Source organism: Sylvia atricapilla, chromosome 14 (genome assembly GCF_009819655.1).
Source record: "Sylvia atricapilla isolate bSylAtr1 chromosome 14, bSylAtr1.pri, whole genome shotgun sequence".
NCBI classification, from domain to species: domain Eukaryota; kingdom Metazoa; phylum Chordata; class Aves; order Passeriformes; family Sylviidae; genus Sylvia; species Sylvia atricapilla.
Window position 1 is genome coordinate 512,501 of NC_089153.1, and position 25,152 is coordinate 537,652.

Genomic DNA, 25,152 nt, shown 5'->3' on the forward strand with positions numbered 1-25,152 from the left:
TTAATTCTAAAGACAAAGCACAATGACCCTTCACCTTTTTTTCCTTTGTTGTTATTATATAGTAGAATTATGAGGGTAATATTATAGCTGCACCCAGTAGTGCCACTATAGTTAAGGGTCTGTCAGACTTTCCATTACCAGCCCTGTTTTGGGGGTGGTGGGTGTGAGCAGACTTGTGTGTTTTAGATGGCCTCAGTCAGACACTTGGCAGATGTTGGCAAGTCAGAGGGGTTTTTCTGGGAACATTTACATCTCCAGCTCCTTTCCCATGAAAAAAATCCATTGAAAAATGTGCTTCAGGACTTTGAAACAAAATACCTGAATTTATTTTTTAAATGGCTTTATTATAATTCAATCTTAAGGAAACCTGTCACTGACATTCAGGGAAGAATATTCTGAAACTGAATTCTGAACAAAATTTCTTCATTAGTGAGAAGAGGACTGTATAAAACCCCAGAATGCTGACAAGCTCCTCTTGCTGTATTTCCAGTATTTGCTGTTCTTTACTCCTGCTCTCACTCTTTGGCCACTGCTGATGGTGCCTTTTGCTGTCCTGTTGCCCCAGGAAGGGCTGAGGTCAGGTATCTGGGAAAGGAGCAGCAGCCTCAGGTGTTCCTGCCATCACTGTGAAGTTTGCAGGGCACTCCAGATCCCACAGGGTGGCACACAAAAAGCAGATGTAAAAGTGTGTAATCTAGTTCAAGATTAATAATTTTCTACTATTATTTATTAATAATGAAAATGTAGTTATTAATACATAACATTTATTATTTATGTTAATAAATTTTATGAACACAAGTGCTGTTTGCTTACAGTTGATAAAACTAGATTCTCTTGAGATTTTAAGAGTTTGAGGGGAAGGTTCTTACTGAATGTCAGGTAAGCAAACATGGAATCTAGGGAGATTTTTGCTCCTATTAGAGTTTAAGGGTATTTTGTAGCAGTGACTTAAATGGGTAAGGATTCATCTCCGGATTCTGGATGTTATTCCATGGGCCATTCATCTGTGCTGGCTGTGGCAGTGTGATCTTAGGCAGCTGAGTTCGGATGGATCCTGTCTGAACCACGGCTTTGCTGGCATTTTACAAAGCAAGAATATGAAATCTAAATCTTAGATCTTGCTGATTGAGGTCATTTATTAAAAAGTGTGGTTACGGGCTTTTTAATAACAATATCTCAATTTAAATAATAGATAACCAAAAAATGTGGTTTATGTAGTAGCTGTTGTTCTTTCATTGGAATTCAAGATGTCTGAAGCTGCCCAGTGTTTTTGTAGGTTTCCAGAAACCTGGAACTGCAGTTTGAAGAAACTTGGACATCTACTTTTATTAATAGTTTTTAAAGTCTTGCAGCCAAACTGTTTCTTAAATAGATTTGCAAAAGTGTTTTCTTAAACTGTTTTTTGTAGAGACAGAATAAACCTGTTGAAGCCCTGTGGGTTGGGCTGTCCTTTTCTAGCCAACATCCCACAAGGCCACACGAAGGGAGGTCTTGGTCCCCAGCAGTGCCTGAACAAAGGCAAGGTTCTGTCTTGCCAGGAGCTGTGGCTCCTCTTCTCCCTTGCCCCAGACTTGCTTTGTGCAGCCTTGTTATCTCCTGTTTTGTGGGCGGTATGGTAAAGGAAACTGAAATCAGAGTGGAGTATTTCCACTGCTTGGATCTATTGCTGTGTCCCTGGCTGCCTTCAGAGAGAAGTATAAAGTATTACTACCAAGTTCTTTTAATTCTTGATGTTTTGGCCACGTTGTCTGCTGAACAGTGATTTTCTGTGCGGACAAAGCAGCACAGCAAGTAGCAAAATACAGATGAGTATAAAGTTACAATTTTATATTGCATCTTCTCGGTATTGAACACTTCCTCTCTAGTGATTTCAGAGTCCCATTAAAGTTAATGAGAGTGGAGACCTCTGAGCATCTTTGCAAGTTCAGGCCATTTCAATGCACAACAGAAAGGAAATGCAAATATTAAAATACCCTCAGCAACCTCAGTAGTCTTTGGTAAAGAACTCGATTTGTCCTGGGCTAAATCTATGTCTGTGCCACCCAGGTCAGCCAGGCTGATGAGTATATATGAAAAGTAGAAATTAGCCCTGGTCTGAGCTCACATGGAGCAGCTTACAAGGCATCAGCCATAATTTGTTCTTTATATGATCAAGTAAAATGAATGTGTGACTCTTACCTTTTGTATTTGTCAGCAACATAAATATTGCAGTGGTAGCACCAAGTGGCACACTACTGAAAAACCTGTGTTTAAAGACATAACTCCTTACTGGGGTTTTTTTTGCCATGCTCCTATTATTGATTTTTTCTCCCAGACTCTGCAGAACGGTGACCTTTTTTTGTAAAAAGAAAAAAAGTACAAATGCTAGCTTCAATATAAGAAAGAATACTTATGCCTGAGTAAATCAAAAAGTTTATGTTGTTAAAATATTTTTCATTCACTGATGTTTCTTATTGATGTCTATAAATTATCCTGAAAACATCCCCTTAGTAGGGACCAATTATCTGCATACAGTGTGGTCTGCATGGCAGCAGGAAGGATCTGCAGCCACACTTCAATCATCAAAGGGGAAAAATGCATTTCAGAACTAATGTTAACGCAGGTAGAGATTAGTATAGTTTGCTCTAAACTGAAAAATCATTTTCTGAAAAAAAACTTACTTGGAAAATCACTTTTTAAAACCCCACTAAAACAACAAAAGATACATAAAAATAACATTACAATGGGAGTCTCAGTGCAGTCTTTATTGGAGCCCGTTATGAGTATCAGTTAGTCTTACACTATTCAAAATATTACAAGCTTAAATTAACATTTTATTGTTATTATTACTTTAAATATATTACTACAGGAAGCACTTTTAAATGTTAATGTATAGTATTCATATGTAATGTTTTAATTTGCATTATTCATTATGAAAACATATGGAATAATCCAAAGCATTTCCTAAGATTTTTCCTAAAGTCAGCACTAGAAAACTTGTGGAAGTCTTTTTTTTTTTTTTTTTTTTTTGGGGGGGGGGGGGGGGGGGTGGGGGTTTGTTTGTTTGTTTGTGGGTTTTGGGGGTTGTTTTGGTTTTTGTTTGGGTTTTTTTGGGTTTTTTATTTTTTTGGTTTTTTTTTTTTTTTTTTTTTTTAATCTGAGGATCTTAGTGTTTTTTTCTGGGAAAAAGAAAAAAAAAAGGAAGGAAAAAAAAAAGAGGCTTGAGCATTACATTTAAACTAATGAATCAAAATCAGATATGTGCCCATTATTGGCTGATTATTGCTCCATCTGCTCAGCACTAACCTGAAAATCAATTAGGGAGTCTCCTCCCGCTGGCAGCGGCGCTGGGCTGAGAGCACAGCCCCCCGGCTGTGCCAGCCCCTGCAGTGGCAGTGGTGGCACAGTGGGGACAGGACCGGCAGGACCTGGTGTGATCTCTGACAGAGGGCACTTCGCTGGTTATCACACTGCTGCTCTAGAAAACATCCAAGCGGGTTCCTTCCCTTTGTACATCCCTAATGGGGTCAGAAAAAGAAAAACAATCCAAACCCATGTCTTTAATTCCAAACACCATGTACCTACAGTTGGTTTAACATCCAAAGTGCTTAAAAAATACCATACAAGTGCTGTCTGGGGAGATTTCTTTCTCTGGTATGAATCATGTCTTTAATTTAGTCAGTTACTTTCTATTTATGTCAAGTCTATTAATCTCACAACACCTGCAGTTGTCTTGATCTAGAAGAAAATAGACTTCTGCAAACAAAATCAAAATCTTTACATTGTAGTTGTCTTCAGTAAGTAATGGTAATGAACTCTGTTTTAAATACTGTGTACATTTTTAAACTAGCACATACAGTAATGCTCCCAGGTATTTTCTTTACCTGACAGAGAAATGTTTTGTATTTTTATAAATACAGGATCTGTACCTCTTTATCAGGCACACAGTCGTGTTGGAAATAAACTGCTGAAATATGTAGTGAGGGATTATGGAAATACTTGGTTTATAATTTAGATGTCACAAAAGTATGAAAATTAATTATGTGTTTGGTTAATGGACAGAAAAGGTAACATTTAAGAACAATTACATGATCTACAAGAAACCAAGCTTTTAAGAATATTATTTTAAGTCAATTGTGAAGCTCTATTCTTCACTAATAATCTTCTTGGTTAAGAAAGGGAAATGCATCAATATAAAATGGCAAGTAGGAAATTTTCTTTTCAGGACTGCCAGGCTGTACAGGAGCCCCTGATGATCTGAGGGCCATGCCTGGGTGCTGAGGAGTAGGATCCTGATGACCACTCAGAAAATCTCTGTTTAGGGCCCTTGCAAGCCTGCAGGGATTTGATTTTGTCTGTAGTAAGGCTCAGTAGTAAGAAAGTAAATCAAAAACAAAAGCACTGAAATCTTTATTTCTCCTAAAATCAGAGGAAGGAATCCCTTATTTTCAGTTTTAGAGGACTGGAGGAGAAAACCCCACAACAACAAAAACCACTCAACTCCTGAAGCCAGAGTGTGAATTAGCATCTCATTTTCTAGTGGGCACCACTGGGTACATTTAACTTTGTTAGTACTGATTGTGCTTGTGTTAGCCTAAAACTTCATAAAATTAGGAAGATGTATGTAAAAGCAGATCCGTGCTACTTCCATTCCAGATTGGTTTGGCTTTGTTTTGCCTTGTGTGCCATGAGTGCCATGTTCCTGTACAGAGCTGCAACCCTCCTGCTGTGGGAGGAGTAACAGCGTCTGACCTCTGCTTCTGTGGAACGAAAGGGATGCATCCATGGAGATGGCTTTTTGTGAAGGATCCAGGATATACAATCCTCAGGACCCTTTCTTGATTTTTTAAAATTAATGTTTTCCTTCCACTTCATGGATTAAATTAATTTCAAATAAATAAAAACAGCATCCAGCTTTTGGATTTCAATATTCCATATTCTCAGTAAAAATACATGGAAATGTAGCTTTGTACAGAATTCAAGGCTCAGGCCTTCCCAGTTTCTTTTCCCTTGCACAGGTTCAAAATAGTTTTCTTCCTCCCCTTCAGCTGGAAAGGAGATGTGCATGCTTCTGTTCAGTGGATTTCTCCTCATCCAGGTATTGATCCCAAGCATTACGGCACAATGAGCTGCTATGATCACAACTCTTATTTACTGTAGTTAAAACAAAAAAGGTAAATGGGGAAAGAAGGGAGGGTCAGGTGACAATTATCAAGTTTAAATATCCTTCGATTAGCATGGGGTTTTTTAGTTTCAAATATATAATCGGAAAATGGGCTTAATAGTGAAGAAAAGCTGTTTTATGAAGAGATTTTATTCTATTATGTTTGAGGCCCCAGTATTTCAATATTGAAAAAGGAAAATACAGAATATTTTAAAAAAATAATGTCAGTTTACTTACATTTGTTCAGTAAATAAACAAGACCAAGAGGCAAGAGATAAAAGACTAAGTTTTTAATATATCATAAGGTGATGTTTATTCTGTATTGAATACTGGCAGAAAAAGTCACTTATTAATCATTGTTAGAAGACTGTCTTGATAAACTTTCCAAGTGATTGTAGGAAATACTTTGGTTCTAAGGTCTGTCTGTAAGAAAACAAATTACACTGAGTAATCTCTCACCTGATCAGAGGATTTAGGATTCAAGCTTTGTCCAGTAGATGGCAAAAATGAGCAGAAATAATTTCTTTGAAGTCCTTTTGGTCCGGGGAGGAGAGAGGGAAGGCAGGGCACTCTTGTATTTTAGCACCAGGATGGAGTTGTCAGGCTCCTGGTTCAGAGGTGCATTGCAGGTATGCCAGGGCTGTGCTGGGCTGCCAGACGGGGCTGCTCTGTAGCAGGCTTGCTTATACTAATTGAGTTACTCCAGCAAATCAGGTTCCTTGGAAAAAGGCCAAAGGCTTTTCATAATTGTATTGACAAGAAAATGAATATGATAAATGGTGTTCATTCAGCTGAGACAAGATTTATAGTTTTCCTCTGGCAAAGGATGAAGAGAAAATATTTATAAAAATAGTAAAATTTCTTCTAAAGTTGTATTAGGTGATCTCTCAAAAGACTCCATTTAAATATTTCCAAATGATTTCAGCAGCTTCAGGTGTTAAGTGTAGCATCTTCCCGAAGTATCCAGTAATGAATGATAAAAAAAATACACAAGCAAACCAAACCAAGAAAACCACCCCCCTGGATATGAAAGTCATTTATTCTTCTTGAAATATTGATATGTCAAGTTGTCAATGACGATTGCAGTACCACAGCTTGGAAAAATTTATTTGTCTTTTGTATTTGGAGCATGTGGGCTCTATACTTTGTAGGTCAGTCCAGGTGTGACCTGGCAAACCCTGAGTACCCACAGGTAGAAAGGAAAAATCTGGTTTTCCCTAGCAGTGGTGATCCTCTTTATGTGTTTTATTCTACTTCCAGGCTACCTGGGTAAGATGTTGAGTGTTTAATGCTTTTTTTCCATACTAATACCAGAATGCAGCCTAAGGTCCCTTGGTCTGGAGTCAGATATGTCCATGGAAATTCAATTATGAGTTCAGAGAAATAGCCACCTTTTTGTTTCTTTCACTTTGCGTTTCTTACAGTTAGGTGGGAACCCAGAGCAGTCCTTGCCTATGTTCCTCCCAGCTGATCCTTGGGCTTAAGGATTTCTGTTCTGTGTAAAAGAAAGAGGTTGCAATAAGAAAAAAGGGTTGGAAGAATGAAGTCATTAGGTTTACTCAGAGCTCCAGTCAGCTCGATCACACCTGATGTCTGTGGGTGAGTGCATGAAGCAGCCTACAGAAAATACCTGTGTACTGCCACAGACACTGAGCTCACAGAAAAGTGGCCTGGCAGGGACGGGGGTCATCTCGTGCTCATTTAAAAGTTCCAGTTGAGCTGGATACTGGGCTGGCTAATCCTGGGCTGCTCTAGATGTGGTTTACTGGAACAAGCAGGATAATCTTTTCACCAGATTAACACTGTTACATATTTGCCCAAATTCATATTGTATTTCTTAACCAAATAAAACCATGGACAACAGTAAGATGACTTCTTCAACATTATTCTGGTTTTGAAGAACTATATTTTAGAGTTGTGTGTTTTAACTATTCAGGATTAGGTACAAGCTTGAAAGAGCCAGACTGCTGTAGGGACCGACATTTTCTAATCACAAGAAGAGAATGCATTTCTCATGAAGCAGCAATCTGTTTGTAACAGCAGTTATTGCCCACTTACAGGGACTCAAACCACAGTATCATTTTTTGCAGTTTGAATTCTTTGAGTGAAACTGATGTTCAGGTTTAGTTCATGCCTAAGCCAGATTCCTTGAAGCTTGTGGTTAGAAACACTTAAAAATAATACTCTGCTTAAAACCAATTTATTCCATCTTATTTCATTTGTAAAAGAAACAATAAATTGACAAAGCCTTTCTGTTGACCCTGGCTTTTATAAAATTTGACTGTAGTTTTCAGTCTTCCCTGGTCAAAGAATATGGACTCAATGCCTCAAGTTTCTGAATTAAGATTAGTGAACCCTCCTGGATGTATCAGCAGCCTTCGCTGCTGGCTTGTATTTTGCTTGGAGGGTTTGGCTGTCAAGTTAGTCTCCCTGCCATGAAATCTGAAAAGGTGATTGCTTTCTATCCCATGAAGTTCCACAGAGAGGTTGTGCAGCATGGCACCCTCCCCCTGTAGTGCCATGGGGATGCTCAAAAGGCTGAGGAATGGGGATGACTTAGGAGAATTAGTAGCACAGCTCAGTTCTGTATGTTACCTGGCATCTGCTGCATTTGGAGAACTGACCATCCTCTCTTGAGAGTGAGCTGCGCTGGAAGTCTACTCAGCAAAAATGTAGCTGCCATTAGTGAGCTTTTAGAGGTATGAGATGGCATGGGTCATCACCTTGGAGAGTATCTCGGGTAAGTGAGATTTGAATTTAAATCCCAGTTTATTACTGGACAGCTCTCCATGGTGTGTCTAACTCATTTGTTTGATTCAAAATGTGAGGAACTCCATAAAGGAGAGAGAAGTAAGGTCTAAAATACATTTCTCATGTCAGCATCTTCCACTCTATAGCTCAGCTGCAGAGCCTGGGAGAGGTGGCTGCAGGATACAGCTGTGTGGGGCTGCCTCAGGCAGCAGCAGCCCGTCTGTCTGTCTGCCTGCCTGTCCATCTGTCCACACAGTGCTGCCTTGGGTTGGCCGGGCTGTGGCTGGGCTTCAGCTCCACCCCAGAACAGGGTGAAACCATGGCACAGCTGAGGGGCTGCAGGGCCTGGAAGTGTGAAACCTTTCCTGTATATATTATGTGTATAAATCCACAGATTTAGTTTATCATTTAATTGCACTCTGTAATCAGCAAATGTGTGCTCGTTTGTTTGTTTTAGAAGTGAATCCATTGCTGTTTCCAGCCCTGATGAAGATCTGAATATTTTTCTGTTATTTTTTAGATCACAGCATGTAAGTGTTGATGGATCATCTCCAAACAGAATTCTTCTCTTCAAAGAAGCCAGTAAAGTGACCTGTGCATTGGTAGATATTCATTAATGGTTCCTCTGCAGTGTAATCCGTTGCCTGGCTTCTGATGTAAAAGTGCTGTGAGTTGTTATTGCTGAGCAGGGATGGATCTGGGGAATCCACACCAGGGCTGTGAGGTGCTGCAGCTAAAGCCACCCTTGGCAGAGCAGGGCTCAGGCCTTGGGAGCTCTTGTTCCCTGGCTTGGGGTTCATTCCTGTGCCAGGGCTGCTTGTGTCACCTTTAACCCAAGGCTCTTCTGGCAGCTGCAGATGTGCTCCAGCAAAGATACAAACACTTGTGAGGTTTGATCCAGGCAGCTGATTGGTAGGTGTGGGTTGATTTTATGGATTCAAATTATATTCCAGCACTTCCAAGATGTAATGGGACCACACCAGATTTACCCTAGAGCACTGTTAAAAGTGTATTATAAGTTGCTCCATTCTACTACTCCCACTCATGCCTGCAACTGCAACAGCTCTCTGACACCAGAAGTTTGTATTACACCTCAACTGTCATTGCAGGTGATTTTGTTTTCTCAATATTTAGAAAGGAACATTTCCAAGGTTTTGTAGGGAAACCCCATTTGTAGTTTTATACAAACTGGAAGGGCTTGTTTCATTTAAAAAAAGAAAATTGGTGCATCAAGGTTGCTTTTACTGCATTCAGGCTGATTTTTGGGTCTGAAAATTGTGCATTACGTGGCTGCCTTTATAAAACGCTTCAACTGTGATGTTGCCTTTGATCCGTTGGAAATGGAAACAGTCTCTGTGCAATGTCTAAAGCATTTATTTGTAACAAAAAAACCTTGCAAGTGACTTTCAGTTTTTGCAAAATAATTTTTGTTTCCTTTGCAAATGTACCATACTGTAAGTGACCAAAATTTTTCAGCTATGTTCTTAAGTAAATTTGTTAAAATTATTAAGAAAAATAAAAATAAGCTTTGAAAATGTGTGAAAGATAAAAGGCAAATCTTCTGATGATCTAAAAATATGTCAAATGTAGTCATGATGATGATTCAGCCCTCTTTGTTTTATGGTACCTAATCCCACAGCAATCTTATTTTCTTTTTTAATTTTTTATTTTACTTTAATTTCCATCAGCTTTCACCATCCTTTCTGCACTTAGGAAAAACCTAACCATATTATTGGGCATCCATTCAGCTCAGTTGTTGGCATCAAGTTTCTAAACCTTGCTGAGTAAACCACACAAGTTGTTTTCAACCTGCTTCATTCCTAATTCATGCCTAAAAAAAACCCCCAAAAACCTTTGCAAAGAAACCTTCTGCTTTCAATTGCAGCTTTTATGGTGTGTATTCAGTTGATAAAATTCCCAGGCCTAAAGTATTGGTAGCTCTTACCCATAAGGACCAGACAGTATTTTCTGACTCATGCTGGGATTTAATTGTGCAGCATAAAAGGGAATCTGAGCCCAGTGCAGATCTAGGAGTAAAAACTAAGCGGTAGAGCCATGGGGCCTGCGGGAGCTGTGTCCAAAGTCTGATCACCACCTTTGCTAAATTGTGGGAGAGATCCTTAGGACTGTGTGGCATCTCCTCAAAGGTACGTGCCACAGAAAAGGGGAAGTGAGCAGAGAATCACGGGGCGGGTTGAGTTGGAGGGATGTCAACGAGGACATCCCCTGCAACGGGCAGGGGCATCTTCAACCTGCAAGAACTTTCTCCCGTGTTCTCTTCCATGTATTTCATAACTGCTTTCCTATGGAAGGATGACATTTCACTCAGCACAGGATTAAGAGGACTGTACTTAATCTCCTCCAGAAAGAACATTTCAAATCACCCATCAGCTAAAAGCAGAGAAGAAATGGAGATGTGGGAGAGAACTTTCCCCCAGTATCTGTGTGGGGAGGTTATTTTGCTTTAAAACACGTGCATGTGAACGTCAGGGTCCCATCAGTGATCCCTCCAGTGTACTTAAGTTGGCTCTAGAGGAAATGTTTGGGTTTACTGTTGGGTGCATCACTGCCAGGATTTATTCCACTCTCGAGCCCTTCCTGTGTGGGAGCAGGGATTTCACAGGATGCAGCTGGCAAAGCTGGACAGCACAGCCTGCTGGGCTCTGTGCATTAAAGTAAAGCCCCACTCAGCCCCATTTCACACTGCTCTGGGAAGGTTTCCCTGCCCACTGTATTTCAAGATACTACAACTGATCAGCACTGAATAATGGCTGTTACCATTTTTAGCTCTTATCACCAAGTGGTAGTTTCTGAGATTTCTGTTCCAGTGTACAGAAAGATCTAACTTCTGGAAAAGTGCTACATTAATTATGTATGATCTTTTGAACATAAAAATTCTTATAAAAGTACTGATATAAAGGAATTTTGCATTATTTTCAAATACCTTCCTGAAAATCTTAATAACTGTATTTTAAGGAAAAGTGTAGTCCATAATGCACTATGATCTTTTAAATTGTATTTGTCTTTTAAACCTGTGTAATCTTAACAGACATCTGGGGAAAAATAAACAAGTAAACCAGATGATGATCATAAAATTCACTTTGAGTTCTTGAACCATGTTTCCAGACCCTGAATTTTCCAGTTCTGAAAAACTGTGTGATTCAGATAAAAGAATGAACTCGTATAAGCCTTCCAATCAGTTTTCAAGTTTTCTTCTGGGATTTCAAGTTTTCTTCTGTATCATTCTTCCAAGTAACTTAAAATCACAAAAGTAGCTGAGATTCTCTCACTTAGCATGATTTTATGACTGAAGTACTAGGAAAAAAAAAAAATAGAAGATGCACAGCAAATGTCAGGAAATGACACCAGGCAGAATGTGCTCATTTATCTTACCAAGTCAGCCAGGCCTCTTGTATGTGCCTGCAGCTTATGGTGAGGTGCTCAGAGCTGATCAGAGGCAAATCTTAAGCATAGATTTGACTGGAATTTGTATGATAACAATTTTCTTTTTAAACTGAGCAAAACACAAGGTGATGGCATGAGGCAGAGGGGGGAAATAGCAGCAAGCACCTCTTTCTTTCCTCACACTGTCCCTGTGGGAAGGTGCTTCCTTTTGGTCTGTCTCACTTAACCCACTGACTGAGAGGATTGCCACAAACTCTGCCCAGGCTCCTCTCATCCCTAAGAAGTTCTATTTTCCACCACCTGGAGCCCTGGCAAACCCCTGTCTAAGCACCTGGCTTCCAGCTCTGGGGCCTCTCCCCTCTCCTCCCTGCCATGCCCTTGACATTGAGAGTTTCTGGTTCTGGCTCTGTAGGGAAAGACTTAGTCCCTCTTTCCAGGCAGTGCAGCTCAGCCTGGCTCCTCCTTTTTCTGAGAAGAAGAGAACATAAAGCAATAAACAAAAATATGTCTATGTTGAATTGTGCTTCCATTGGTAAGTGAAATTTAAATTTGCTTTAGAACAGGATTCTTCCTCCTCTTTCATATGCAATGATATACAGAAAATGCGTTTAAAGACACTATTTTCAGGAATTTCATTTGCACCAAATGAAACACAATTTTTTGATTAAGTCCTAGGTCAACTGGGAATTTTCTTGCTATGTAAGCCTACAGGTACATCAAAATGTGATCTGAGATATGCCTCTGTCCAGTCAACACTTTGATAAGGAATTAGTGACTGAAGTGAGGTGTATCAGGTGATTTCTCTCACCCATGGCAGTGATTGCTGACATCACGTGCATTCTTCCTGAGTCTGGACTACACCAATCAAGGCAGTTTTGGGTAACGCAGAGATAGTTCACACATATGGCCTTCTTCCGGTGATCCAAATCAGCTAAAGTTTATTTGTGGCTTTGTTCTGGGGGGGGCCTGTACTGTTGCATGCATGAAATAACTGGAAATTACTCTGAAACAAGCATTGGTCATCCAGTGTGTTCCTTTCTTTCCATCTTCAGTTTAACCCAAGTTTGTGATGTCTATTTGTTTCTGAATGATCCCTCCACTTCTTTTCTCTGTGGGTAAGGTCTGAGAGAGAAGGGGGGAAAAAGGGTAGAACTGTGTTTGGGGAGAGTGAACGTACACAAATCTTGTAAGTCTGGATGCTGAAATCTTTAATATTTATAGACTGGAGTAGAGATTCTTTTTTCCCTAGACTGGCATATAGTAATTTCACATGTTTGAGTGCAAAGAAAAAAATCCCAAATGCCTGTTTTTAAGATACACGGGTATATTCTGTTGTCAGGGAGTAAAATTTGAAAGATGAATTCTTCTGTAGTTTTGAAGAGGAGCACCTCTGCAAGTACTGAGTTGTGCTGCACAGATCCAGCTGTGTGCTTGGGGGAGTGTTGGTGTGTCCTCTCCTGCTGCTCATTTATCACTGATCCTGGGCTGCAGACAGCTCTGAGATGCCTTTGCAAATGTGATCTGCTCAGAAGATGGGAAGCCTGGTGTAGGATGCACTTAGTCAGGCAATTATCCTTGTTGGGGCTCCACAGCTTCTTGGCAAGGACTGTTGTGTCTTGTCCATTATGGCTGGAGCCGGTCTGAGGGAGCGAGAGTGATGTAAAATAAACAGCAGAGAGGAGAGAATTGAGAGGAGTTGGAATAGTGTAGTTCACCATTCTTCATCCGCAATATATTTCACTTTTAATTCTGTATGCACAGGTCTCCTTACCGTGTGTTTTTGAACTCCCAGTGGTACAGGAATGATGTTTCGGTGCATCTTGGGACCATCCATTCTTTGTTTTGTGGTTTCTTTACATTTTAGTAAACCTCTTCCCTTTCATTAGAAGAGGCTGACATAAAAATAATATTTTCAATATGCTGTTTTTATTTATCTACATTCTGTCATGATATACTTTGATGTAAGTTTTTAATTTTGCTTCAGCTTTCAGCTGCTGTAGCAGTTACTGCTCAGGGTCAGCGAGGAGGTTAGCCACAGTAGCACAAAACAATTTCCTGTGCTCACAGCTCAGGTAGCATTTGGATGTGGATTAAATTTTACCACATTTTCCAGTGGCCAGATACAATTATTTCTAATGAGCTTTAAATTGCTTCCAGAACATGTATTTCAAAACTTAGTGTGGTAATCCATTCAGTGTCAACTTCATAAGATAACAGGTCTCCTTCAAAATTTTGGTTAAACAGATTCTTGCAGTCTAACAGGTATTTCTCAGCAACAGCTGAGCCTGGCAGTGGCGTGCTCACTGCTCTGAGCTGCACTGCTCTGCCCTCCTCATTCCTGAAGCAGTGGTTCCACAATATACTGTGCTGCATTTCTAACTCATGTTTCAGAATCGCTTTCTTTCAGCAAATTTCTCTTGGTGCTGGACACGCTCATCGTGCTGATTTGAGAGCTTTTATGTACATTTTGTGGTTGTGGAAGCTTTAAAAAAATCATTTTTTGAATCTCTTTCTCATCTTAATGATTCACATTTTCCTTCTTCGGGCACTTCTTTGCACTGCCCGGCATTCCAAATTCCCGGAAAGTGTAGTTAAAGCCATCTTTATGGGCAGTGGTGAATAATAAAAATAAGAGGAAAAGGCAAAAAACCACTTTTTCTCCATAAGTATGATACATTCTCACAACCTTTGTTTAGCCTCACTGAAGTCTTTTTATATCTTCATCTAATTCACACATGTTAAAATATTATTCAGGTGCATTACTATCATCCAAAGCACTTATTGGTTTGAAATCTAGAAGAAGCCCTGCTGCAATGACTCAGCCATAAGGAAATCATTCTGTATTGCAGCTTCTCCTCTGAAAGCAATGAAGGAGGAGAGCTGAAGGGAAAGTTGCATGTGCTGACATCTGCCACATCCAGAGTGTGGAGGGAAGGGGTGCTGGGGTGCTGAGCCTGGGGATGGTCCCTGGACCCCAGCAGCCCAAACTGCCTTGGAACTCCCCTTGCACAGACACCTTTTTCTTCCAGTACCTTTGGTTGTACTGAGGAGTCTTCCAGTAATTATCTCATTAAATTCAAGCCCCTATTTTCCTCTCCAGCAGGTTCACCAGTATCTTTAAAAACCCCTTTGTTATTATCAAAATTTTGTATCATCCTTGAGTCTCAGAGAGTTCATCATTTTTGTGAGTGACATTGCTGTCAAGTGCAGGGCAAAACATTGGATTGAAGGAAATTACCAAGAACTTTGAAAGTCAATGTATTTTAAGGTATTGAGTTGCAATTTCTCCCACAGTAAGAAGAAATTGGTGCAAGTTGGATTTTTTTCATTTGATTTTTAACACAGTAGTAGCACTAGGACTTCAGTGATGAGTCTCTACAGAGTTTTTGTTTTGACAGGAGCTATGAATTTCAAACACAACTTTTGAATTCAACACATCAAAGGTGACTTTAATGTTGTTTTAATTTCTTTAAATGCTTTCTTCTAAAAATAGGAGTTTATAACATTGTATTTTGGTCTTCCACTACAGGGATTATAAATGTAAGCATATCCTCAGTAGCTGAGGAGTTGTTCTTGACCTGATTCCAACTACCTCCATAAATTAGTTTGTGTTCAGTAGTATTCATCGTGTATAAAAATATTCCCCTGAAGCTCCTGCTAAATGTTACAAGTAGATAATTCTTTTTTTTACCTACTCAGGCCTGGCACTGTAGTTCATATTTTGTTCAGTAAATGCTAAGACACTGCTCTGTGCTGGTGCCCTGATGGCAGCGGGTGCAGGGGACAGCACTGCTGGTCCCTCACCACAGCTGCTCCCACCCTTGGGCCTTTTGGAAATGGATCCATCAGCCCAAGTTCTCCTTGGGCTCTGTCCACTTGTAAAAAGCAGCTTTTACTCTCCCAGGAGACCCAGGCTCCTCAGTGCCTCTGCGGAGGGACGGCCCCACGTTCCCCTGCTCCCCTCCTGCACCAAATCCATTCTACTCATCAGCAAGTTTTAATTACAGGGAAGGGTTTTTCTGGAGTAATGAAAGTGATGGAACATCAGCGGCTCTGGTCACCTCCTAGAATTCATGTTCCCAGTCTCAGGGATTCCTAGGGTTTTTCAGCTTCTTTCCTCATCAGCCATTTTTTATCTCAGCTTGCGGGTAATTTCTGTGTTAAGTACCTAATTGCCTCCTTGAAAACTACTGAGCTCTTTTGTTGCTTTTTACACCAAGTCGTTGAAGGACCTGTGCCTGCAGGATGCCATGCTCCAACAGCTCAGCTACAAACTCAAGGCTCTTCCTTTTCTGGATCCAAAACTTTGCTTATTTCTGAAGCCGGATATATATTTGTGTTAGTGAAGTTGAGATTTTCAGCAGAGAATTTAATAGTGGAGAAGAGCAGCTCAGGTTAATTCACAGGACTCTTACCCTTCTGTATTGTTTGTGCCTTGAGAATGTTTCTGTTCAACAGTGGTTTCCAAAACCATTGTCTGTCTTCCCACTTGATTTCACAGACAGAATTTTGTATTTAATTTTAATTTTTTTTCCACAGAATATGAAGTTCACTAGTTGTTGAATAGACAATAACTAGACCAAGACTCATCAAAGACATTAATTCTAATTAAGATAATCTGTCTGGGATGTATTAAATAGTTCACTGTAGGAAGCTAAATGGAGTTTAATTTTTTATAAGCGTAATTTCTTAGTTACTTTACATAATTAAGAAATTACACTTACAAAAATTAATAACCAGGTACACTATAAGACTTTTTTCTTTTTCTGCTATCTTTTACTTTTCAAAGACCTTTTAGATTCTGCTCCTGTTTAGTATAACAGAAATTTAACACCGTTTGGAGTTTGTTTCTATGCAGCAGCAGAGTCTGGAATGGTATCTCTTCCCCAGTGGCGCTGTATTCCTGACTGTAGCATTCGGTATAAGAGAGGTGCTGCAGGACCATTTACAAAGGTGAAAACCATTCTGGATTCTCATTTGTAAATTATATTTTTTTGAATTAAGAAGGGCTTGATTTTCATTTTGATTTTGATTTTGTGACCATCTTTCCTAGCTAAGTATTTGCTTTCTTTTTCCCTTCCAGAATTCTAATTTACCATTCCAGCTTTTTACCAATATCAGTTACTTTTTTTAAGCAATCTCTGACCATGCTCCCAGTCTTTCTTTTTTTTTTTTTTTTTTTTAATCTGCCTTTTCTTTACACCCTGATGGATAAATTGCCTTGTTCGTGCTAGAAGTGGTGACCAATGTTAATGTTTTAAGCAGTAACTTATGCCTTTCTATCCCTACATCAAATGACACCAAATGAGTGGTACTTTGATGCATTAGGTGTTTGGAAACAAGGTTTTCCCTTCCATTCTTTTAATTGTATGATGTAAATTTGTCATTGCTGGTAACCAGTAGCATTAAGGGAAAGAACTGAAATGAGGCAAGGAGATAATTTGCAGGTGGGAATTTGCTTGGGCGGGAAGGAGAGCTGTGCACTGGCTGATCCAGTTTAAGCTGAGGCCTCACCATGTGTTAAACGATGCTCCATCTGTGCAATCTCAGGCAAGGTTTTAGGGCAGTTTTTAATTGCCTCCTATAAAATCACAACTGCTTTGTCATAGCTCCCTCTCCCAGTGGGCAGTGTTTGTGTTGTGAACAGGTAATGCCCGCTTTGCTCAGTGCTCCTTGATCCAAGCTGTCATCACAGCCAGGGCAGCACAGAAAGCAGAGGAGCCAAGAGTCTCGTTGTGTGCTGTTGTGCTGTTCTTTGTGGGAATCCTTTCAAAAACCTACAGCTTTGTGGTATTTTCCTCTGATTAAAATTGCCAAAAATTATGAGTAGTAACAAAGCCAAGACTGGCACTTGTGTTTTGTGCGGGCTAGACTTGTCCAGGTGTCATGGCTTGACCATGACACCAGGTCACATCAGAGAGCCCAGTTGAGTCAGGCTGCTCCGTGGTGGGCAAGAGTTCCAGCTTTGCTATGCTCTTGCACTGTTTTAGCTCCCTTTCATTAATTGCCTCAGGTTTGAAAAAAAACTGTCGTGGAGAAAACTCCCTCTGGGGTGCTTTGAAGATGAGCATTACATTGCACTGGGATCTGCTGAACAGTGGATCCAAAAGTCACTACTGCTTGTTAGTAGCAACAAACATATTTACCAGTCGCTGTTATTTTTACATTATAAATATGGAGTTGATTTTAAAAGTCATTCTCATCTGCGACTGGTTAAACAGAGGCTTTTGAAAAGGACATGTTTGTTTTCTGAGGAATGCATTTAGGGTGTGTATACATCAGCAAGCATGGAGAGACCATTCTGGTAATGGATCAAAACCAGGTTTTGCTGAGGCATGAGAAACTATAAAACCATGTGTTGCAACTGTGTTCAGATTAAGGAATTCGTGCTGATTGAACCAGTCATGATCTGGCTGTACAACAGTGACAGGGATTCAGAGCTTTGAATTTAAATTTTACATACTAATTGCTTGGTGGCTTTTAAGCTCTAGTAATGCTTACATAACAGATCTCTTACATCTTTTACATCTTTCTTCAAAATACTAATGAAAATAGAGGCAAAAAATAAGTTTAGATAGTCCTGTAAAAATATTTTAGATTTCCAGCTGCTTAAATAAGCTAGCTTTCTTTCTTTCTTTCTTTCTTTCTTTCTTTCTTTCTTTCTTTCTTTCTTTCTTTCTTTCTTTCTTTCTTTCTTTCTTTCTTTCTTTCTTTCTTTCTTTCTTTCTTTCTTTCTTTCTTTCTTTCTTTCTCTCTTTCTTTCTTTCTTTCTTTCTTTCTTCTTTCTTTCTTCCTACCTTTCTTTCTTTCCCTTTCTTTCTTTTCCTTTCTTTCTTTCTTTCTTTCTTTCTTTCTTTCTTTCTTTCTTTCTTTCTTTCTTTCTTTCTTTCTTTCTTTCTTTCTTTTCTTTTCTTTTCTTTTCTTTTCTTTTCTTTCTTTCTAACAGGTAATCAGATCCTCTCTCATGGGACTTTGTCAAAAGATCAGGTTAATCTGATGAAACTCAAGGGCATTTCCATCTGTTACTCTCCACTCAAATCTGCCTTGTGTGGAAATTATGTCAGCTTTGGCATCTTCAAGTTGAACAGGGATGGCCACTTTGACAATGTACTTCAGGCCTGTGTCAAAATGCTGCATTCAGTATCCCAGAGTGACCTGCTAGTAAGCAATTACTCATCTTGGGAGTCTTTATGCGAAATATGAAATAACACCACCAAAGACTTTGTTTTGGTATAATGAGAGGGATCTAGAACAGCTCAAATGCAGCTTTCAGTTCACTTACTTGAATTTATTTATATGGTGATATCTGAAATACAGGTATGACTGAAGCGCCATGTGAAACAGGAGCTTTTTGAGAACTCTCTATGGGCTTGTAAAAGAGAAATGCAATTTTTTTTTTCCCTTTCTATGCTTGCAAACCCATTTTGTTGCCTGCATGCACTGCAATAAAGCATCCTTATATATCCAGCAACTCTGCAATTAGTTTCAATCTGTAAATTGTCACTGCGCTGTGTATTCCTCATAAACTAAACCTTAAAATTAAAGTACACCATGTTCCCACTACTCCACAGGAAAACAGCAGATCTTGCATAATATCAGCCAGAATTCAAACTGTGACTTTTTCTTTGTGACACTTCTGTTCAGAGCTGTCCTTGTCTTTCAGGAAAGGATAAATCTGAGGTAGTTAGAGATGGTAACACCCAGGTTAATTTTTGTCACATAAAGAAAGTCCATGGAAGTGGAAAGTTGCTCTCAGTTAAGTCAGTCTATTGTCTGTATAGTCAAACATGCCTAATGGGCACATTCCCAGGTATCCAATGCTTAATTCCCTACAAGACAAGAGTCCTTAAGAGGAAGATGATGGTTGCATTGGGCTAGTGGGCTCAAGCAGGGACCTTTGCCAGCACACAGCCTGTTAAAGGAGCTCACTTAGGCACCAGAAAAAGTCTCTCTCTGAGGTGGTTTAGGTTGTGATAAATCTTGGTGAGGTTTCCTGCAGAAGGCAAAATACGCTCGGAGTCCTGGACAGAACCATCCACTGTTCCTGGACTGGAAGCTGTGGCAGATGGCAAAGCACTGGAATGGGTTTGAAATATCCTGAGCTTAATATTTCAAACTAGTAGCAAATTATATCCAATGGTAAATTTGAAAAATTGAAATCTACTGGAGACAAGAAAATATTTTGTCTCTCAAAATATTCTGATTTATTGGCTAGTTTAGAATTTATCATGCCATCAAATCTTTAAGATCATTCTTCTGTCATCTGTTCATGTTGTTAATATTAGTCAATTGTATTATCAGTATTTTCTGTGAATGTGTGCTCCTTTTTTCAGTAATATCCTAAACTAAGCCACTCTTATAACTCACTTTTGGAGTGTCTGACCCAGGATCATATGAGTTTCATTACCAGTTTAGAAGTCATGTCTTAATCTGTATTCTGACCTCAGTATCTGAAGAACTCACTGCAGTAGGTAGGAGTTGCTTTCACTTGGCTAAAGAAAGAATTTAAGTATTTTAGATAGCTCAAGGCACCACATTCATGTGTATCTTGAAAAAAAAAAAAAAAAAAAAAAAAAAAAAAAGGGATAATGGAAGATACTGATTTGGAAGGTGCTTGGATTTTGAATAGCTAAAGAATGTAACTTTTTTGGTTACTGGATAAGTTCTTTTAAACCTGTAGATTTCTACAGAGAGTGTTTTTATAGAAGCCTGAATTGTTAAACTTATTAATGTGCCTCTCCTAGAATCATACTGAAAACTCATGTATTTGTTATTCAGAAGAAAAATATTGATGTGCATACTGGTATCTGCGGGGTTTTGTTTTATTTGATCAGCATAGCTGTTGTGTAAATAATGCTTGTTCTGCACAGCTGTGATGTGATTTGAGGAATGTAAAGTATCTGCCCATGGAAAAAAGAAGCCAGTTACTCAGTACTTCCTGAAAACACATCGGGGAGAATCAGAGCCACAGAAGCACACCTGGAGTGTGATACAAACACAGCATCTGATTGCAGTTCACTGAATTCGCTTGCACTGTTGAGTAAATGCTTTTGAACCAGATGACTGTCCAATAATTTGGGGTTTGGGCTGGGGAGTGCTAGTCTAAAGTAATTTCGAATATAGAGAAGGAGACAGCATTTGTGGGAAGAAAAAATAAATCATGCAGTTATATTCTAGTCACCTCCGAATACTCTGCAGTTTCTGGCAGGGAAAGTCTTTAAAGCCTTCAGTCACATTTATTGATCAGGGTAGCCCCTGGGGGAAGGAATGGGAGCCCACACCATGAGCATGTGTAGGTGGGGCTCTGTAGGAGCTGCTGCTCATCCTCCCAGGGCTCACAGGACAGCAGGGAGGGCCCGAGGAGAGCTCCCTGTGCTCAGTGAACAGGGATGCAGGAGGGGAGCCACTCCGAGGGGAGACGGGCAGGGAAGAGCTGACAGCAGCATGAAGAGCATTCGAGTCAGTCTGTTATATAACAAAACCCATCTCCCCAGGATTTGGAGTGGTTTGTGACAGTGGTGATGGCACAGTGGTCCCTGCCTGTGGCTGGCCCTGCCTGTTGCTGCAGGATATTCTGCCCTGAGCCTGACCTTGAGTTCAGCAAGCCCTGACCTGGGCTCTGCTATCCTCCACACCTCTCCCGTGGGAGATGCTGACTATGCTTATTTCTATAATTCACTAGCATACCATGTTTACTTTAAACATCTCTTTGAAATGCAAACTGAACTGACATAAAAGGGAGAGAAGAAAATGTAAAAGCTAGATAAGCTTCAGCTTTCAGGTGTTCTGTTCATTGTTCCCTCGCAATAAGTGTTGATCTGTCACTCAAGGTAGATAGGAGGAGTTAGAAAATTATGTCGTACCAGTTTTAAATTCAAATTTTTGTGGTTTAGGCATGTGAGAGTTGAATTAGGAAAAACTACTGATTTTTTAAGAACTGTCCTGTTTTAGGATGAATTTGGGAGGAAACCTCTGAATGGGATTCCTCTGGAGCAAACCCAAATGGCCCCATCCCCCAGCCAGTCCAGGAAAAGAACTTCCTCGGAGAAAAGTGGAAAAACCTATTTATTTAACAAACAAAATGCCCACAAGCATAAAGAATAAATAATATGAAACAATAAAACCTCTCACTGCTCCAAAGAGAGATGGCAAAACTGAGGAAGCTCAGCTCTCTCAGTCTCTTACCAGTCCCAGTCCCTTCAGTGCTGGAAAATGCTGAGGTCCAGGCCTTGGTGGGTCATGGGTGCAAGATCCTGGTCCTCCTCTGGATTTTTTCACTCCAGGACAGATTTAAACAATCCCAAGGGAAAAAAAAAAAAAAAAAAAAAAAAAAAAAAAACAGTCCAGGGAGCTTCTCTGCCTCAGCTAGCTAAAGTAACCAAAAGCAGAAAAAGTTCTCTCTCCAGCTGCTGTCTGTGCCTCCGACAAACACACAGAGTCTGGAGGAAAGAATGTGTAGGAGTGAACGCTGTTTCCTCAAAACAAACTGCACACTTCTTCTTTCCCTGCTCCACTCTCAGAACCAGCCTTAAAGGTTGAACACAACATACAGCACACACAGAACAGACTGCTGGGGATACAAGCGTCCTAAGGTCACCCTAGGACAGGAACACTTTAGAAAACTTATATTCTGTAGAATTCCTGATATTCTGATGAGAAAAGTTACAACAAAAATGTTAACAGCTCACTTTTTTTCATAAGCCCTAGATTTGCTTGTCCAATGCTCTGCTTCAGTTCATCTCAATGTTCTTAAAGCAGCAAAAATAAATACAAGCATACAAGACCAAAAGAGTGTGTAGTCTCCATTCTTGGAGATATTCCTAGATACTAGAAGAAGTCCTGAGGAACCTGTCTGGTGCTGACCCTGGGTTTAACAGGAGATTGGATGGACAATGGTCTCATTTGGTTTCTGCCTCCATCTTTAGGATCCTGGTGGTCTTTTTCACTTGTTTTCATGTTAGTTCCCCAAGACATATTTTGATTGTGTCCACATGCCTGTACTTACTTCCCATGATTAGTCAGCTGAAAAAGTCTTCTTCCTTTTTTGAATTTCCATGTTGCAGTGACAAAGTGATAATTTTTCCTTAATGTCATGTATTGATATTCAATTATCATTGATATTCAAGTCAGCCATTAAATTCCTCATTTGTCTTAAATAAATGCTGTTTTCCATACTGCTGTAATGGCATGTCCAGAACTACAGGACAGTTTATAGCTCTTAATGTTGATTTGATTTTAATCATCTCAAGAGTCTCACCTGTCACTGTGTTTTCCTAAGCCACTTTTCTGAATGTTTTATCCTTTTTAAAATGTTGGTATTTGGGACATTACCAGGTATCAGACAGTGAAATATAAATTTATTTCCTCTGTGTTATTTGGCCACATACAACCTTGTGATAAATCCAAGCATTGCCTTTTTCACTGAATTGTATCAGTGCCACAAGAACATCTCAGAATAGTAGGGCTCAGGGCTATAAGCCATGTGAGGGGGAATTGTGTTTTAAACTGATTAGAACGTACAAGTCATTTTCAGAAATGTTTATAAAAATTAAATATCTGGTTTTTATTTTAAAAATTAAATATTAGGAGATCACTTCTCTTTCACTGAAAACGGTATGTGACATTTTTCTCTATACTCTTTACGAATGTGAAATCTTTGAGACTCTCGTTGCTGTCAGCTGTTGCTGTCAGGACAAATATTCCCCAAATTCTTTTTCCTGAGGAGTGTTCATTCTGTTGCTGAGTAAATACCTTTCTTGATTCCTCACTTTAAAAGGAATATAATCTCTTCCAAGGCACTTCAAATCAGCTGTAATAGAAGTCCTCGTCCGAGCTTTTATTGGGAGGATAAACACTCCAGCAGTTCCCTTCGAAAGTGTTTACCTGGTTTTTGCACAGCTGACTCAGTGGATCAGAGCCTTTTAAGGAAGACTGCCTGGCATTTTGTCACTAATCTCTGCAAAGCTTTTCTCATTCTCATATGATTAATAGTATAGGATGCCATTCATTGAGGAAAAAGTAAAACGTTTTTTTCTGTCTTGCTGCCTAATTTAGATGTTAAATTGCCAAACCATTTACTTTCCAGGTTTAGTCTCAAAGGCAAATAATGCCAGTATTGAACTACAAGCAGTTGATGGACAAAGAAAATACCACTTAGCTCCCTCTCCTTGCCGTTATGTGAAAACCAAACCAAAATCTTTTAATTTGCAGAGATTCAGCAATGACATTAAACTGCTGAAAAACAATTTCCCTCCAGGAGGTTGTTGTCATATTGCTGAGACCAAGAGACTTTGTCAAGTCCTCTGGGGGTCTTGTTGTTTCTTCTAAAACAATACAACCCATTCTAAGATACATGCTCAACCTGCAGCTGAGTGAACTGATGGCTGATTGGAATTGCATATATGAGGCAAAACCGCACAGAAAACAGAGAAATGCAGGCAAGTCCCCAAATCTGAAATGAACACCTGCTAGCAAAGGAGAAGCCCAAGGGACTGGTTAGTGGTGCCACAGTTGCCATCCGTGTCCTCTGCCGTCCCTGGCCCCCAGCTGTCCATCAGGGAGGTGCAGAGGGCTTAGTGTGCCTGACAAAGCTGCTGAAGTGCTGCTGCTCCCTGCTGACACACCCAGAGGTGGGGATAGTGTTTGTGTAACCATGACCTGCTGGCTTCATCATCCAAATGATTCCTAGACAGGGGATGGAGCTGAGTGGACCAGAAGTGAGAGCATGGACTGACTGCATTTTTCCTGATTATACTAAGATTTTTCGCAGTTTCCTTTTTAATTCTATCCTGATTCTGTCTTCTCGCCTATTTATCTGTCCGCAGGCTAGAGCTGGTAGCTCTTTGTTCCCCCTGTTTTTTCTATTTATTTGGTAGGCTTGTCTCACAAAGATTTAGTGAGAACACTGTTCTGCAAAGCACAGGGTTCCGCATGCCCAAAAGAGTCATTCAAGGGAGTTTGCTTGACACTCCCTGTCTGCAATCAAAAGGAAAAATTACTATAGAGAAGCATATTGGATGTATAGTTATGGGCAAGTATAAGTAGCTCTTAACACTCATACCAGATTGTCATGAGCAAATAGCTTAGACCTGTCTGCTGTCCTGCTAAAATCACTTACTGTTGAGTGTAAAATACCTACTTGCACAGTATCAACATGTTTAGAACTACTGCTGTTTTGTAAACTGGTGGTAGTGATTTACTTTTTATTATTCAATTTAAAAAGAAATAGAGGTAAGCACTGGTTAGGAAATACAGCAGAGCCCTCCTGTGAAATATGTATGTTCAAATCTCTCACTTGTTCTTATTGATGGTGATTCAATTCCACCATGAACTGCCTTTCTACTTTATATGTAGGACTATTTTGGTTGGGAATATGACAGTGCCAGGTTCTGAAGCCTTGGCTTTAGCATCTCTCACAGCTTTGCACTCAGCTCTGTTCCAGCAATGTCCTGTCCTCTTGCCCCATTGAATTCAGCCCTCAGAAGCTCATGGGTCCCATGGAGACAGAGCTGAGAGGCTCCAATTAATTTTTGTGAGCAGTTAGGTCACTCCCAGCTCCTGCTGCTGAGCCAGCTGGTTGCTTTGGAAGATCAAGCCTTAGGAGACCACTTCTTCTCTGGCTGTAGTTGTCCCTTTAGCTTTTCCTCCAAAATATCCTTAGCGAGATGCTGTAAGGATTTAGATGGTGAAGGGTTAATAGTGTCAGCACAGAGCTCAAGGAGTTAAATAGACACAGATCAAAATACTCCGGTGTCTAGAGGGATGTTTAAATGAACACTGCAAGGTTGGCAGGGCTGGCAGGCCTCCAAATTAGCACAGTTTAAAGAATTCAAGGTACATTTAATTGGATCCTT

The 25,152-nt window shown here is 39.9% G+C and overlaps 1 long non-coding RNA gene across 1 annotated transcript in view; it reads left to right on the forward strand.

Annotated features, from left to right (window-relative positions):
• The window catches only part of LOC136367332 (uncharacterized), a 58,724-nt gene that overhangs the window by 13,779 nt on the left and 19,793 nt on the right, over positions 1 to 25,152 (forward strand). The window lies entirely within an intron of this gene.